Source organism: Crinia signifera, chromosome 9 (assembly GCF_055691185.1).
Source record: "Crinia signifera chromosome 9, ASM5569118v1, whole genome shotgun sequence".
NCBI lineage: Eukaryota > Metazoa > Chordata > Amphibia > Anura > Myobatrachidae > Crinia > Crinia signifera.
In genome coordinates, this window is record NC_139225.1 from 19,294,091 (window position 1) to 19,311,408 (window position 17,318).

General features: G+C 49.5%; 1 protein-coding gene and 1 long non-coding RNA gene across 8 annotated transcripts in view; one reads left to right on the forward strand and one right to left on the reverse strand.

Annotated features, from left to right (window-relative positions):
- Positions 1-17,318, reverse strand: part of LOC146037266 (discoidin domain-containing receptor 2-like) — an 88,071-nt gene that overhangs the window by 57,696 nt on the left and 13,057 nt on the right. For 2 of the 6 annotated variants that reach the window (XM_083161297.1, XM_083161295.1), the window contains exon 1: positions 2,874-3,124. The exons of the other annotated variants lie outside the window; for them this stretch is intronic. The gene's annotated coding sequence lies outside the window, so the exon portion shown is untranslated. Of the gene's footprint in view, positions 1-2,873; positions 3,125-17,318 lie in introns of those variants that run through there. 6 annotated transcript variants of the gene reach the window in all.
- LOC146037268 (uncharacterized) overlaps positions 3,172-17,318 on the forward strand; it is a 73,520-nt gene continuing 59,373 nt past the window's right edge. The window contains exon 1 of one of the 2 annotated variants that reach the window (XR_014461003.1): positions 3,172-3,517. This is a non-coding gene — a long non-coding RNA (uncharacterized LOC146037268). The remainder of the gene's footprint in view (positions 3,518-17,318) is intronic. The other variant, XR_014461002.1, reaches the window with a different exon arrangement.

Sequence of the window (17,318 nt, forward strand, 5' to 3'; positions counted from 1 at the left end):
AAAAGTGGAGGGACAAACAGACGGGTGAAAGCCATCTGTGTGAAGATAATATTGAAACGTCTACCTATGACAGAGCGTAAACCAATATTCAGCAGCAAGTGCCTCATACCTCAATAATGCCTCACACCTCACTGTCATCTCCCCAGGTAGTGTGAGAAGGCCGATAGTGCAGTGGTTGGCTCTAGGGTGCTATAATGTCCGAGGTCAGTAATAACATCTGCTGTATAATGTGTTATGCTCCCCAGATGTGCATCCCCCCCGCCATCTCCAGCATCTGGTGGAGATAACCAGCTCCAGGGACGGTCTCGCTAGGGGGGGGATGAATATGATCAAATCTGGACATCACATTTTCATTACAGAAAACATGAGATGTAGAAACTTAGAAGACATCTGTGCTCTCCCCGGAGCAGTCTCTATACAACGAAAGCCCTGACCCTCAGTGGTAACCATTCACGCGCCTTTACCGTCCAGTTCCTGAGGTAAGGATGGGGGAGCGCAGGAAAGCTGTGCTGCTCAACCAATCAAATACGTGTTTTCATTTTCTAAAAATGAATTACAATAATGGCAGCCGTGATCTGATTGGCCAGGCAACAACACAGCTGTCAAATCATTCACGACGTAAATAAATGCGCTCTATAGGATGCCGGGACTGCATATAAGCAATTGGGGAGATGTATCAAACCATGGATATAGAGATGATGTGGGAGAGAGATAACGTGTCGACCAATAGCTCATAACTGCCATTTTACAGCCTGTAGCATGGCAGTTGGGAGCTGATTGTATGGTACTTTCTCGCTCTCTCCATTTTATCTTTCTCCAGCTATGTCAACCTATTGCTTGTGTCGAGCTTAAGACTCTGTCGACATAAGGCATGTTGACCTATGGCCTGTCGACCAAGGCACCTGAGCCGTAAAAAGACACACATCTGTAAACAGATCATAAAATGAACGTGCTTCCTATTCGCTGTCCGGATCTGCTGCCTCAGTGACCTCTGACCTTTCTGTGCCTATATTATAAACACGTCCTAAACTGTTGTAAGTGAAACCGGACAGACATCTGTTCAAAGAATGTGTTGTGGCGTCGGCATTATAAATGTCGACATAACAACTTTTTACCCTCGCTGCTGTAGTCCCAACTTCCAGTAGGTATTGCAGACCCCCCAACTTTTGAGTGACGTGAGGAGGGACAGTGCGCATGGCGAAGGCGCGCGCCGAAATTTGGGGTGCGTGGCCTAGTAGAAGGGGGTGTGGCCTATGCTCGCGTTGCTATCGCTGTGGGGGCATGGCCATCAGCTCCGTGGCTGCTGGCTATACCCCCAGCCCCTCTGGCTGCAAGAATAGACGCTGTTTGTATGCGCACAGCGTCTAATCACGGGTGACTGAGGGGAATCCCAACTGCTCCCTCCACTGTGGGACACTGCCGGCCCCGGGCGGAGGGCGGGAACATCCCAAAAAAACAGGACGTTCCCTTGAAAAGCGGAACAGTTGGGAGGTATGGGTATTGGTGTCTGCATTCATGTCTTCCCCTCCATGCCACGGTTATGGGGACCGCCTTACTCTAGCCACGCCGCACAGCGGGAGGATGGTAATTGCGGCACACTGTACACATTTAACAGCATACACCTAAAGATTGGAGCGGGCTTGAGGCCTGTACACAGGGGCCCGCAGTGGCGGTAAGGTAGCGTGTTCTCAGCATTTAATGGTAAACAGCTGCAGGGAATGATTAATGAATGATAATTTCACAGAAATATTCCCAGTATGTTCCTGTCCATGTAAATACTTAGAATACCAAGAACATGTAGTAAAGGCCCAAGTGTGAGAGGAACAAATAAACACGGACTTAGAAGGTGGAACTAATCATCCAATAACACGCCGGGCCACGATCACCAGCGCAATCTGTAGCACGGCACATACGCACCTTAAAGGGGACGAGGGAAAAAGGCGATAAATCTTTTTTTAATTGCATTTTTAGGCTTATTAGCTTTTTTTTTTTCTAACATTATAGATCAATGTAAACCACAGTAGTGTTCAACGTTCAAATTTGAGGATAAAGGCGTTTGGGAATGACCATCGGTGAATTTGGTGCCATTGAAGATGGTTTAAGTAAGAGAAGGGAAAGCACATGTGGGAGGAGGGCCCTGCTCGTCAGAGATTACAATGCAACAATTGGTAGGTGAAGTTAATTTAATCTATTCCCCACTTCAGAGATATGCCGGGAAATATTCCAGTCTGAGCTGCGCTGATGGCGTTGGCCACGCTGGAAGATTTCCAGGCTACCTCACTTTCTGAATCCCTGGGGACCGCCAATGCAGATTGCAGCGACCAGAAATAAGCTTCGGCTAAGTTCGACAGGGTTGGAAGGTTGACACAAACATTAGGTCGTCAGACAAAAGGATGACATGAAATGCGTTTTTCATGTTTTTTGTTGTTTATCCGACATGTACCGATATCCACTATTATGGCGTGGTGGGAGAATAAAATAGTGGGTCGGTGTCCATGTCAACTATGTCGACATTCGTAAAAAAAAAAAAAAAACTCACGTCGACCTTTTGACTGTTAATCTTGCCATTGTCTACCTAATGCTTGTGTCAATCTTTCAACCCTGTCGACCTTAGCCATGCCGCTCCTATTTCAGGTGTCAACCTACGTAAGCCCTATCGGCCTTCAGTGGTCCACCCAATGCCATTTGACCTAGGGTCAATCCAATGGCCCATACTCAAAGTGTGTGTGTGGCCCGCATGATACCATACACGTCATTTCCCCCCCCCCCCCCCCCCCCCCCCGCACCATGTATACTCAGATGCACCCTGCGTGCTCACTGGGTACATCAGGCAACACCAGCTGTCCAATACAAACATTCCTGAGGTTTCTTACCCCCTCCTGGCAGTAGGTCTTGGCAGCTGCCATTTGTTTACACAGACGGGGTCACTGATGGAAGCATACCTGCAGCCTGGCCGGTCTCACCTACAGTTAGAGTGACCAACCGTCCCGGTTTGCCCGGGACAGTCCTGATTTTAACCTCATAAATCCCGCGTCCCGGGCAAACCCATCCCGGGACGCGGAAAGTCCCGTTTTAACAAAATAATATTGTTGGTGTTACTTAGTGACGTGACGGGCAGCTCACTGCTCTATCCGGCCGCACAGCATTAGACTTGGAGTGTGGGAGGGGATTGGAAGCTGTTACGCGGTCTGCATTATTGGTTAGTTCGGCCGCCGCGTGACCGCGTCCCCTCCCACTCTAACAGTAATGCTGTGCAGCCACTGACTGCCAGCCAGGGCGGGTGCGGCCGGTCACCGCGTCAGGCAGCATTACTGGGAGCACGGCGCCGCGTTACTGACCTGCTGCTGCCTTTGCTGGTGAGCCCCTGGCCTGGCGTGACTGAAGACGGTGACCCGAGGGCTGCTGGAGGCTGGAGCCTGCGAGGCTCTGCTGAGACTGTCAGTCAGTCTCTGCGTCTGCGACGGACGGTGTGCGAGCTGCTGAGTGTGCCACCCTGCCTCTGCCTGTGTGCCGCCGGGTGAGTCACTCTGAGAGAGTCAAGCTAAATCATTAAAAGTTCTGTTCTATATTCTCTCATCTATCCCTCCCATTTTATGCAAGGAAAACGCACCTAAAAGTACTCCATATCCCCCCAAAAAATTCGGGGGGCTGCTGCCCCCTAACCCCCGACTTTCTTGGGGGGGGGGGTTGTCGAGCCCGCGACCCCCTGTCCCGGGTTGGCCCTTTGGAAAGTTGGTCACCCTACCTACAGTATACTCTACCTCAGTTTTCTCTACCTCTTGTTTTGGTTGCCGTACAGTTTAATAAAGTTTTATGTGGCGACAGTGATGTTTGGGGGGATGGTGGATACAAAGGGGCTGATTCTGAGGTGGCCGGGTGCAAACAGCTTCCTCAGATGGTCGATGCTGCCAACACTGGTAATCTAGATGCACTAAGCTTCAAAAGTGATAAAATGGAGAGTGATAAACCAGCAGCCAATCAGCTCCTACCTGTCATGTCACAGACTGTGTTTGAAAAATGTCAGGTAGGAGCTGATTGGTTAGTTGTTTATCATTCTCGGTTTTATCACTTTTAAAGCTTAGTGCATCTGGCCCGTAACCTGCTCTAAATTGGGGAAGATGTACTAAGCCCTGGAGAGAGATAAACTGGAGAGAGATAAAGTAGCAGCCAATCAGCTCCTACCTGTAATGTTACATGTGTTTGAAAAATTACAGCTAGGAGCTGGTTAGGTGGTCCCTTATCTCTCTCCACTGTAGCACTCTCCATGGCTTTGTACATAAGTTCCAGGTTGCAGCTACTGTATATGCACCCACCATGGCTGCAGCTGACAATCCTAGTGCTTCGTGGAACTGTGGCCTTATCACATGTACAGAGGCTTCGGGCCTACCCAGGTTGCCATGCAATAAATGGTCTGTTGACTATGGCTGTGTTGGCAGCGCTACCACAGGACTGTAGCTGCATGGCCATCTATGGCTGTATACGGCTCTCTGCTCCGTTATATTGCTGCCGGGTGAATTATCAGGACAGCACAATGTGCTCCAGGGACCCAGGCGGTCGGGGGCTGCGATAATCCGTGCACAGTCGCGGCTTGTGTGTTTACAGAAGGACAGGCAAAACACATTTATGTATCTGTTCCCGGACGTCGCTGTTCTGTCAACAAATGAATGAGTTTATTCAGCGCGTATAAACACTGCGCGGCTATTACTATTGTCCTATGAAGGATCCTCTGGTCTGGGGCACAGGCTCATTACACAAAGTCAGATTGTTCGCTTCCATGTGTGGTCCCGGCGGAGGACAAATGTGTCTCTGTCGCACTCATGTCCATCCTCCATGTCTATCTTGTCTGTGTGTCGTTAGATTTGGCTCTAGACAGAAATATTTGAATGTAGAGGGTGAATGGTACAGTATGTATCATGTTACCATTGCTGGAGAGTCGAAATAGCTCTGCAGTGTCTGAAAATCATTGAGGTTGCTCACAACACCATGCCATAAGTTTGGAAATGTTTATCTCACAAATCAGGTTACTATGGCTAACATCAATGAATAGGGGGGTGATAGCTTACTGAGTCCTAGAGTACCTGTCCTGCCACACACACACCCCCCACCCCCCCATGGTGACCATTGATTGATTTCTTCTGGGCTCGCAATACATAGACACATACATACCCACTGCACTATCTCCCACTGTGACCATTCCCCATTGTAAAGGAGTAAAGCTTATTCATTTCAGTGACTAGCTTTCTCTAATTTCTCCTGTACTGTCACACACAGCCCTCTGGGTGGCGTTCTACACCCTAGTTCAGGCCTGGCCAACCTGAGGGTCTCCAGCTGTTGTGAAACTACACCTCCCAACATGCCTTGCAACAGTTTTAGCATTCTCTACTACCAAAACAGTGGCAATGCATGCTGGGACTTGGAGTTTCACAACAGTTGGAGGGACACAGGTTGTCCAAGTCTGCCCTAGTTCATCCCCAGCACTGCGGAGCTCCAGTTGTGTTAAAATGTCCTTACATACCCTCCAACTGTACCAATTTAGCTGGTACAGTAACGTTTTTTTACGATCTGTACCGGCTAAAAACGGATGTACCGATTGTACCGGTTTTTATCTGCCAGAGGCAATGGAGTCGCCATTGTCTCCATTGTCTCTGGAGTCCGGCTCCTGGGGTCAAAGAAGGGAGGAGCAGAGCTTTAACAGCATCCACTGTTGCTCCCGCTCCGTGACTGTGGGTGCCGGTTTCTGGTCGCGGGCGTGATGTGTCACATCCGAACGTGACCACAGGGGGGCTGGGTGGCTGTGACGCTGACTGGGCCGGGGCTCAAGTGTCTGGTCGCGGGCGTGACGTGTCATCTGCCCGCGACCTTAACAGAGGGGCCGGGTGCTGGCCAGGAACCTTGCCTGCCTCCCGAGTATGACTCCATCCATCAATCCATTATCTACAGTGCGCAGCGCAGCTCCTCCCCTCCAGGAACTTCAAGCTCCCAGGCTGGCAGGCTTTATTTTAAAAGAGCTGGCGGCCGGATGAAGAAGCACTCTCTTCCTCCCACGCACCCACCAGTAAGCAGTGCCTGCGGTGTTGCTGTGCGTGTGGTAGATGTGGAGGGTGGGGGGTGCCAAAATGCCCAGTGAACATTCAGAAAGGGGGTGTGGCCACACCCACTTTATCCATGACCACGCCCCCTTCTCGAATGTGTACCGATTTCTACCCTTAAAATGTTGGAGGGTATGTAATATCTAAAACTGTACTACATAACCGCAGCTGTAGCACCGATACACCTGCCGGGCAGAAAAATAAGAGTCCACTGCCTCCCGCTGGCAGCAAGGTGGCATGTGTGCGCTAGGCTGTGGTGAGGGTGGAAGGTTTTTTAGGCAATTCATGGGGGGGGGGGGGGGTTAGGGGATTAGGCTGCGGGATGGAGAGGGTTAGGTTTAAGTGGCAGGGTACAGGTACCTGTAATTTTTCAGCATGTAACATGGCAGTTAGGTGCTGATTAACTGCTACTTTATCTCCTTCTACTTTATCTCTCTCTAAGGGCCAGATGCATTAAGCTTCAAAAGTGATAAAATGGAGAGTGATAAACCATCAGCCAATCAGCTCCTACCTGACATGTTACATGCTGAAAAATGACAGGCAGGAGCTGATTGGTGGTGGTTTATCTCTCTCCATTTTATCACTTTTCAAAGCTTAGAGCATCTCCCTCACAGCCAGTTATATGAAATGATATAAAGAAACAAATCATTATAACGTGAGGCAGGCTGTAATAGGAATAAGGCCGCGGGTCTCTCTCACACATTACATGGGTGGGATGCTAATGAATTACTGGGGACTGAGTCCAGCTATTAGGCCCGCAGCCCGGCGCAGACGAGCGTAGAGACACAAATAATAGGCTTTATCAGCGAGGCGGCGGTTCAGAGCAGGTCAGTGTAACCACATGAGGCACAGGAGAGAACTGAACACCAAGTGCTGATGCCAAGATGGATTCTGTTACACCAGAACTCTGCAAAGACAGATTTAACGCTACAATCAACTCTGCTGCTTCTGTGACAATGCTGTGTGACTGCGGAGGGCAATGGAGGCAGCAGGAAGCCCCAGACTGAGAGTTATATAGTGGGAGGAGCAGGGACCCCAGCAGCACAGAGTATATCAGGAGATGAGTGATGTGTCTGTGAGGACAGGGCTGCATGTGACAGGGGCAGTGACATGATGTGAGGAGGGCAATGGAGGCAGCAGAAAGCCACAGACTGAGAGTTATATAGTGGGAGGAGCAGTGTCTCCAGCAGCACAGAGTATATCAGGAGATGAGGGATGTGTCAATGAGGACAAGGCTGCATGTGAAAGGGACAGTGACGTGATGTGAGGAATTGGGGCAGCAGGAAGCCACAGACTGACAGTTATATAGTGGGAGGAGCAGTGTCTCCAGCAGCACAGAGTATATCAGGAGACGAGTGATGTGTCAGTGAGGACAGGACTGCATGTGACAGAGGCAATGACATGATGTGAGGAGCGGAATGGAGGCAGCAGGAAGCCACAGACTGAGAGTTATATAGTGGAAGGAGCAGGGCCCACAGCAGCACAGAGTATATCAGGAGATGAGTGATGTGTCAGTGAGGACAGCCCCTGGGATCATCCCCTATTAATGTTCACATAATGATAACTACCTCTGTGCAGTGATAGTACATATTTGCCCTGCCTGCTGTATTACCGTATTTAAGCCAGAACGTCACGCATCTCTCAGTTATCTGCATCGTCTCACTATAGACAGGATCTTGCTCACATCCTGACAGCACACACAACATGTATTGTCCTGTTTCCCAGAAGCCTTTGCCCTATAGCCATGATTATCTGGTACAGCAGCCCTCCGCAGACATGAGTCGGACACAATGGCTGTGAGTGAAGGCTGCCATGGCACGGGAAGGAAACCGGCCTCAGATTACATTCTATCACTTCTATTAATTACACATCTACTGGCAACACAAACTGCGTTCTGGACGTGTTTCATGAAAGGTTCCGTGAAAGAGGCCATTGTTACAGTAGAGGGTGATGCAATTAGAGACGGATAAGCGGTTTGGGAGGGGGGGCGCAATCCCTTTCCATTGTCTGCTTCTGTAGAACCGCACAGCGGAAATTAAACATAACATTAAATTAAATTTAAAAAAGTTTTTCCAACCTTTATCTGACGTTTATGAATTGGCTTGAGTGCGGATTGTGCTATCTACTGTACTATTACTGTTATTCGGTGCTTTACAGCCAAGTCTTTGTAGCACCAAGCTGAGATTTCACTGATACCTGATAAATACAACATAAATGTTGAAGGCAGGAGCTTTAGTAAATGTTGCATGAGGGTGCATATGAATACATTAGTGGCATTTCGCCCCCTCACTTATTAATATGAGAAACCTTTGGGGCAGTGTTTTCATATAGAAGCGGAGAATAGTTACGGTCACTAGTGTGTGAAATAAAGTTATACTTTTCTGTGTGTCTTTTCTTTTAACATTCTTTTTACAGGTGGACTACAAGTCCCAGTGGGCCCATTAATGCCCCGCTTGATGGGACTTGTGGTTCTCCAAGTCCCAGCATGCGGGGGAGGTCTGCTGGCACTTGTGGTTCTCCTGCATAGAGCAATGTTAGGAATGTGAGAATTAACCCTATCAGGCCGGCGTCAACTGGCCACGGACGCCGGTGACAGCCCCGGGCTTCAGCCCTGGACGGGTGAAGCCTGGGGGGGGGGGCTTTATTGGGGGGGTCCCCACTCCTCCAGTTACCCCGTCCAAGGCTGACCAGCCACGGTGCTTATGTTTCGGGCGGGGGACCTTATATAAAAAGTGTCCCCCGGCTGTGGCATGACACTGCAGGCTGTTGGAGCCCGGTGCTGGTTTCAAAATACGGGGGACCCCCAATTTTTTAGTCCCCCGTATTTTTGGAACCAGGACTGGTCCAAGAGTCTGGGGCTGGTTTCAGAAATACGGGGTACCCCTACGCTTTTTGTCCCACGCATTTTTGGAACCAGGTCCGGCTCAATGAGCCCGTGGCTGGTTATGTTCAGGAGGGGGGGACCTCACGCCATTTTTTTTTTTTAAACACAAATTCACACATTACCTGAAATTCGCACATTTTCATGCCTAAAATTCACCTTTTTTTCACGGAACACGCACCTCATTAAAATGCGATTTTAAAAAGTGCAATAATGGGCGAATTTGAAAGTGTCTAAAAATCGCATTCTATTAAATGTCACCCACTGTGTCATGGAAACAAAAGACCCCTCTCACCCCCCCACAGTCGCACTAGCCCCTTTACGAGAGGTGCGAAGTTCCGGCAATAACCAAAAATTCCGTTTGGTATATTTTGGAATTTAAAAAAAACAAAACTTTATTTAAAGACACATTTGTCAGAGCAGAGAGAGAGGAAACTGACCACGGAGAAGGTGCTCACAAAGTACAAGTGCTCTTGGGAGGCCCTGAGGAAGCGCCTATGCGCTGAGCGGCTATTTTGTATTATGGTCGTGCTCGTTGTTTTCTCTCTGCATTCAGAACGTTTTCAGGGTCCGCTTACATTTGAAGTCTGAATTAATAGGGCAGATAGGGGGGAGGCGGCGGCAATAATAGATGAGGTCATCTCGTTTGCTGCAGTCTTTATTTGCTAGCGGAGGGCTTTCTAAAATCACCATGTAATAGGATTGAATGGTATAGTACTCATACTTGTCAGCTCATTGGCTCAACAGGAGACGAGGCTCTGAAAAAGGTGGGTGGTCTGGGGGCGTGGCATTATTGTGGCCCCATCCACCGCTATTTAAGGCCCATATTACAGGCACTAGGTGATTCATCGCGCCCTACGGGCGCTCTTCACACCGTCGTAAGGGGCTGCGCTGCGCCCCCTTAATTTGTGAACATTTGTATATGAGAAAGATTGTTAGAATTGTATGAAAGATGCCTGTATTGCAACTTGAGTTATAGGTGAAATGTGTTAAATAGAGAGCATATGATTTGGTAGGGGTGTGTATTGTTTTGTTTAATTAAAAAGCGGTTACAGAGTAAGATGTACATTGATAGTGTGTATGGTACAGTGACATTTGTGGGTGTGGGGGGGGGGCTGTGTGTGTGCATGTTGTTTAGGTGTGTGTGTGCAATAGTATAGTAGGGTGTTTCTGAGTCAGCGGCTCCCCACTGGCGGAGGTCACGACACAGGAAAACAGGAGGCTGGGTAGTGATAGGGGTGTGTGGGCATAAGGGGGACTAAAGAGGAGGGTGGGAGATACTGTGCAGCTTCTGCCAGTGGGTGAGGGTCCAGCGTGGCAGTACAGGAGTACAGGAGTGTGGCCCTTAGTCAGTGTCTCCTCCTACTGGGTGGGAGTTTGGGTGCATGAGAGCAGGAGGCTGGGCTATGAGGCATGATAGGGGCATGTGGGCAAAACAGCGTCAGCGACTCCCCAGTGGTGTAAGTTACGGTTCAGGAGAGCAGGAAGCTGGGTAGTGATAGGGGTGTGTGAGTATACGGGGGACAAAAGAGGGGCTTAGGGGTGATGTGAATTGCGGGAGGGGCGCGGAGGGTGCCGTGAATCAAGGTAGGGAGGGGGTGCAGGTGTCGGCGAATCGCGGGAGAGGGCGGGGGTCCGCAAAGCGTGGGAGGGGGCGTGAATTGCACGAGGAGGGGTTGCGAATTGCGGGAGGGGGGGTGCGCGGGGGGTCCATGAATTGCGGGAGGGGGGGGCACGGGGCGCGATGAATCACCTAGTTGGTTATATATTCTTGTAGAAGGATGGTAGGATGTTGCTGTCATTCAGAATACATTTACATAAACAGTAATAGTAGCAATAAAAGGTCTGACTTAAAACACCTACAGTAAAACAGAACAGGTGTTATATATTATACAAAGAATTGGTTGATGATGTGTAGGTTGACGTGCACATAGTTCATAGTTGTCACTGGAAAAAAATTGCTACAAGAAAAAATCAACACAGAAAGTTCAACACATGTAAATGTTGACATAAGTGTGGCACTTCATCTGTGTCCATGTCGACACATGAGAATGAATATGAAAACATTCAGAAAAATAAATCTTCAAAAACTCATGTCAACCTTTTTCATTGTCGACCATAGCCGTGCCAGTGTTTTGCATGTGCCATTTAATCCTGGGGTTGCCGTGAATCACGCGCGGGGGTGGGGGGGGGGGAGGGAGGCGGTGAGGGGTGTCCGCGAATCAAGGGAGGAGGGGTCGTGGGTGGATGCCGTGAATTGCGGGAGGGGGGGTCGCGGGGGGTGGGGGGTGGGTGCCGCGAATCGTGGGATGGGGGGGCGCGGGGGGTTGCAGTTAATCGTGGGAGGGTGGGTCGCGGGGAAGGGGGGTTGCCGCAATGACAGGATGGGGGGTCAGGGGTCGTGGGGGGCACTGTGAACCGCGGGAGGGGGGGCCCGGGGGGTTGCCGCAAATCGTGGGAGGGGGGGTCGCGGGGTGCCGCGAATTGCAGGAGGTGGGTGTGTCACGGGGTGGGGCCGCGAATCGCGGGAGTCACCGGGGGGTGCCGCGAATTGCGGGGGGTGTGCTGCAAATCGCGGGAGGGGGGTCGCGGGGGGTGCCGCGAATCGCCACAAGAAAAAATCAACACAGAAAGGTCAACACATATAAATGTTGACATAAGTGTGGCACTTCATTGGTGTCCATGTCGACACATGAGAATGAATATGAAAACATTGAAAAAGTGAAAAATAAATTGTCAACCTTTTTCATTGTCGACCATAGCCATGTCAGTGTTTTGCATGTGCCATTTAATCGTGGGGATGCTGTGATTGGGGGGGGGGGAGGGAGGGAGGTGCATACCCAACATGACCCTCTCCAGGAGGGACACATTGCTCTGTTTCTGGACTTTCTTCTTAATTTATGGATTACCATCACCTGTGCTTAAACACCTTTCTTATCAATTACCCTGTTTAAAATGACAGGTGATGACAATCATAAATTAAGATGGAAGTCCAGAAACAGAGCATTCTGTCCCTCCTGGAGAGGGTCATGTTGGGAGGTATGGAGGTGTGGGGCGCTCACCTGGTGTGTCTGGTGAGTAGCTGTGTCTTTGCGGTGTAACATGGAGAGGCAGAGGGTGTCTGGCACTGTCTGTGGGCTTACTGGGCTCGTTCTCTGTCATGTGAGTCAGTCATGTGAGTCAGAGGCTCCACCCAGCGTTACAGCTCCAGACACACTTTGAGTGACAGATGTAGCCAAATATATAAGAGATTGCAAAGCAAGGCTACAATGATGCATTTCATTGCAAATTGCGTCATAGAACAATCAAAGCGGGGGCCCACTTTTTCCCCCTTTCCCCCTGGCGCAGTGCCAATAAGCATGGGAGAGCCGGGGGTGTAAGCAGGCTGTGGGACACACTACACCCCCAACATGTCCTGACCGCTGACCATAATACACCTATTACACCCTATACAGACATAGGACACTACACCCCAACATGTCCTGACCGCTGGCCATAATACATCTATTACACCCTATACAGACATTGGACACTACACCCCCAACATGTCCTGACCGCGGGCCATAATACATCTATTACACCCTATACAGACATAGGACACTACACCCCAACATGTCCTGACCGCTGGCCATAATACACCTATTACACCCTATACAGACATAGGATACTACACCCCAACATGTCCTGACCGCGGGCCATAATACATCTATTACACCCTATACAGACATAGGACACTACACCCCCAACATGTCCTGACCGCTGACCATAATACACCTATTACACCCTATACAGACATAGGACACTACACCCCAACATGTCCTGACCGCTGGCCATAATACATCTATTACACCCTATACAGACATTGGACACTACACCCCCAACATGTCCTGACCGCGGGCCATAATACATCTATTACACCCTATACAGACATAGGACACTACACCCCAACATTTCCTGACCGCTGGCCATAATACACCTATTACACCCTATACAGACATAGGACACTACACCCCAACATGTCCTGACCGCGGGCCATAATACATCTATTACACCCTATACAGACATAGGACACTACACCCCCAACATGTCCTGACCGCTGACCATAATACATCTATTACACCCTATACAGACATAGGACACTACACCCCAACATGTCCTGACCGCTGGCCATAATACATCTATTACACCCTATACAGACATTGGACACTACACCCCCAACATGTCCTGACCGCGGGCCATAATACATCTATTACACCCTATACAGACATAGGACACTACACCCCAACATGTCCTGACCGCTGGCCATAATACATCTATTACACCCTATAAAGACATTGGACACTACACCCCCAACATGTCCTGACCACTGGCCATAATACATATATTACACCCTATACAGACATAGGACACTACACCCCAACATGTCCTGACCGCGGGCCATAATACATCTATTACACCCTATACAGACATAGGACACTACACCCCCAACATGTCCTGACCGCTGACCATAATACACCTATTACACCCTATACAGACATAGGACACTACACCCCAACATGTCCTGACCGCTGGCCATAATACATCTATTACACCCTATACAGACATTGGACACTACACCCCCAACATGTCCTGACCGCGGGCCATAATACATCTATTACACCCTATACAGACATAGGACACTACACCCCAACATGTCCTGACCGCTGGCCATAATACATCTATTACACCCTATACAGACGTAGGACACTACACCTCAACATGTCCTGACAGCTGGCCATAATACATCTATTACACCCTATACAGACATAGGACACTACACCCCAACATGACCTGACCACTGGCCATAATACATATATTACACCCTATACAGACATAGGGCACTACACCCCAACATGTCCTGCCCGCTGGCCATAATACATCTATTACACCCTATACAGACATAGGACACTACACCCCAACATGTCCTGACCGCTGACCATAATACATCTATTACACCCTATACAGACATAGGACACTACACCCCCACATGTCCTGACCGCTGACCATAATACATCTATTACACCCTATACAGACGTAGGACACTACACCCCAACATGTCCTGACCGCTGGCCATAATACATCTATTACACCATATACAGCTATAGGACACTACACCCCAACATGTCCTGACCGCTGCCCATAATACATCTATTACACCCTATACAGACATAGGACACTACACCCCAACATGTCCTGACCGCTGACCATAATACATCTATTACACCCTATACAGACATAGGACACTACACCCCCAACATGTCCTGACCGCCGACCATAATACATCTATTACACCCTATACAGACATAGGACACTACACCCCAACATGTCCTGACCGCTGGCCATACTACATCTATTACACCCTATACAGACATAGGACACTACACCCCAACATGTCCTAACCACTGGCCATAATACATCTATTACACCCTATACAGACATAGGACACTACACCCCCAACATGTCCTGACCACTGGCCATAATACATCTATTACACCCTATACAGACATAGGACACTACACCCCCAACATGTCCTGACCACTGGCCATAATACATCTATTACACCCTATACAGACATAGGACACTACACCCCAACATGTCCTGACCACTGGCCATAACACATCTATTACATCCTATACAGACACAGGACACTACACCCCAACATGTCCTGACCGCTGGCCATAATACATCTATTACACCCTATACAGACATAGGACACTACACCCCAACATGTCCTGACCGCTGGCCATAATACATCTATTACACCCTATACAGACATAGGACACTACACCCCAACATGTCCTGACCGCTGGCCATAATACATCTATTACACCCTATACAGACATAGGACACTACACCCCAACATGTCCTGACCGCTGGCCATAATACATCTATTACACCCTATACAGACATAGGACACTACACCCCCAACATGCCCTGACCGCTGGCCATAATACATCTATTACACCCTATACAGACACAGGACACTACACCCCCCACCATACGCTCGCATACGAATCGATGTGTCAGCTTACAAATCCATTTGCATGCTTCAGAGGGAACTGGTGAGGGGTGGATGTACGTTCACCCATCAGACGGCATTTACCTGCTTACTATGTAGCCAACGACTGCTGCTTAGCAAACGCACCTGAATCAGGCCCATAGGAAACTATGGGTTTAACTCTTTTCCTGCTGGACACTCCCGATGGCGCACGGAATGCAGCGTCCATACATAGGGTTGGAACACGAGTAATGCAAACAATAAGATATTTACTTATTAATCAAATCCTTTCCCTCCCCACAGAGCACATGGGTGGAGTGGGAGGAACACACATGAATAAATCTCAGCCGGGTCAGACTAACGATCTCAGTGCCAAATGTGCAGAAATCCGCCTGATGCCATGGTGGCATCACTCAGCTGGAGATTGTACCCACCCAATGTCACATGGGGTCTGACGGGGACAGATGGATCTGCAACTCCAGCCAGGCCCCGTACGGTGCAGCTGCAGGAACACTCTTACATGTGGGCCGTGTGGTACCAAGGAATGTATAAGAGATGCAGGACATCTGGAAGCAGGCGAATGTGTACAGGACAGGGGGTGAGGCACTTACACAAGGACAAAGCAGATTTACAAGCTCCCCGGATGACCCCCTTCACCACAGGAATCCATCCCCGAGCCAGGCGTCCTCACCAAAACATGCAAACAAGGTCAGGAGGCAGGAAGGGGGCGAGCAGGCCCAAAAATGCAGCAGATCGACACATTTTAGGGGCAATTTACCACGGGAGTATCACAGACAGTGGCGTAACTATAAATTTTGCTCCCCCCCCACAGCCAAAATATTGGCTGTTTCATGGACGTGCTCGCAAAAAAACGGTGGGCGCACCCAACGAAACGTTGGCAGGATGACGTCAGCAACAGGCCAGAAGCGGATGTTTGGATCGCAGCCGCCGAGTAAGCCCTGGGCTACGTGGCGGCTGCGAGAACCAGGGACCAGAGGAAAAATAATTCGACGGTGGGTGAAAACCTAAGGATTTGGCCTATGGGGCACATTTATCAACGATCGCATTTGCAATGCGATCTGGGCGGAATATTACCGCCCAGGATCGCATTGTAAAATGCGATCAGATCACTGGGATGTATCATCACTGGCACTGCAGGGACAGGAGCCTGTCCCTGCAAAGTGCTAAGCCGTAAGCCGGGAGGTCAGCGCATGCATGGTTATGCGCTGACCCCCCGCCGACCCCTCTTACCGCACAGGGCGATCCCGCAGCCATAGGCTACAATGGGCTATCGCCATCCCACAATGGCGATAGCCCAGGGGTGCGATGCCGGGCTGCCCAATGTTGATACATCGGGCAGCTTCGCATCCACCATAGAAACCTATGGGGGATGCGGCCGGCGGCGGTGCAGGGGGGATCGCAGCAGGGATCGGAGATTCTCTTTAATACATTTAGGTGAAACTTAATATTTGCAGTTAACCCCCGAAAACGGGTGTTTTCGGGGATTTAGCCGCAAATATTAGTTGATAAATGCGGCATGGATAGGAATGGATGTATACCCATACACATCCATTCGCAACCCCCAGCTAAACCATTTGCAAGTGGGGATCTCAAGGGGGCGGAGACAGACATGGTGCGAAATTCAGCCCTGTGCGATCATGAATCAGGCCCCATGCTCACAAATGCAGTTGCTGTAGGTTTATGTGGACAGCCTGACGCCATCTGTAGGGTTCCAGATTAAAAGGTCGACAGCAAAATGTCAACATGCGCAAGGTCGACATTGACAAAACGTTGACATAAGCAAATGGTCAACAAAAGCAAAAGCTTGACGCTGAAAAAGCCAATATGAGTTTTTCTAAGTTTTTGGGTGTCGATGTTGATACTTGAGTAAGTGGACCCCCAATTTGAGCAGCATGCCCCCTCGCATAGCTTGCTCTGCTATCTCTGCACACAGTACCGCTCACAGCCGGAGACCGCTTGGACGGCGAAGTATGAAATAGTAAAAAATTTTTGACCTTTTAATGTCGACCTATCATCTGTAGGTATGAAGTAAAGGAGGGATGTATCAAGCAGTGAAAAGGGTGAAGTGGAGAATTCTCCCCTCTTCTACCTATCATTTTATAGAATACATTTGATAAACGCTACTTGAAAGTTGACTGGTTGCTATGGACAACCTAGCCGTGTCGGCACCGGAAGTGATTCTATAAGTGACATCAGCCCCGTATAATGGCATCAATGCCCGAGTCTCTGCATCGACACCTTGATAAATAGCGCCATGAAAGCATTCCTCATTGGCGCAATACACAGAGAT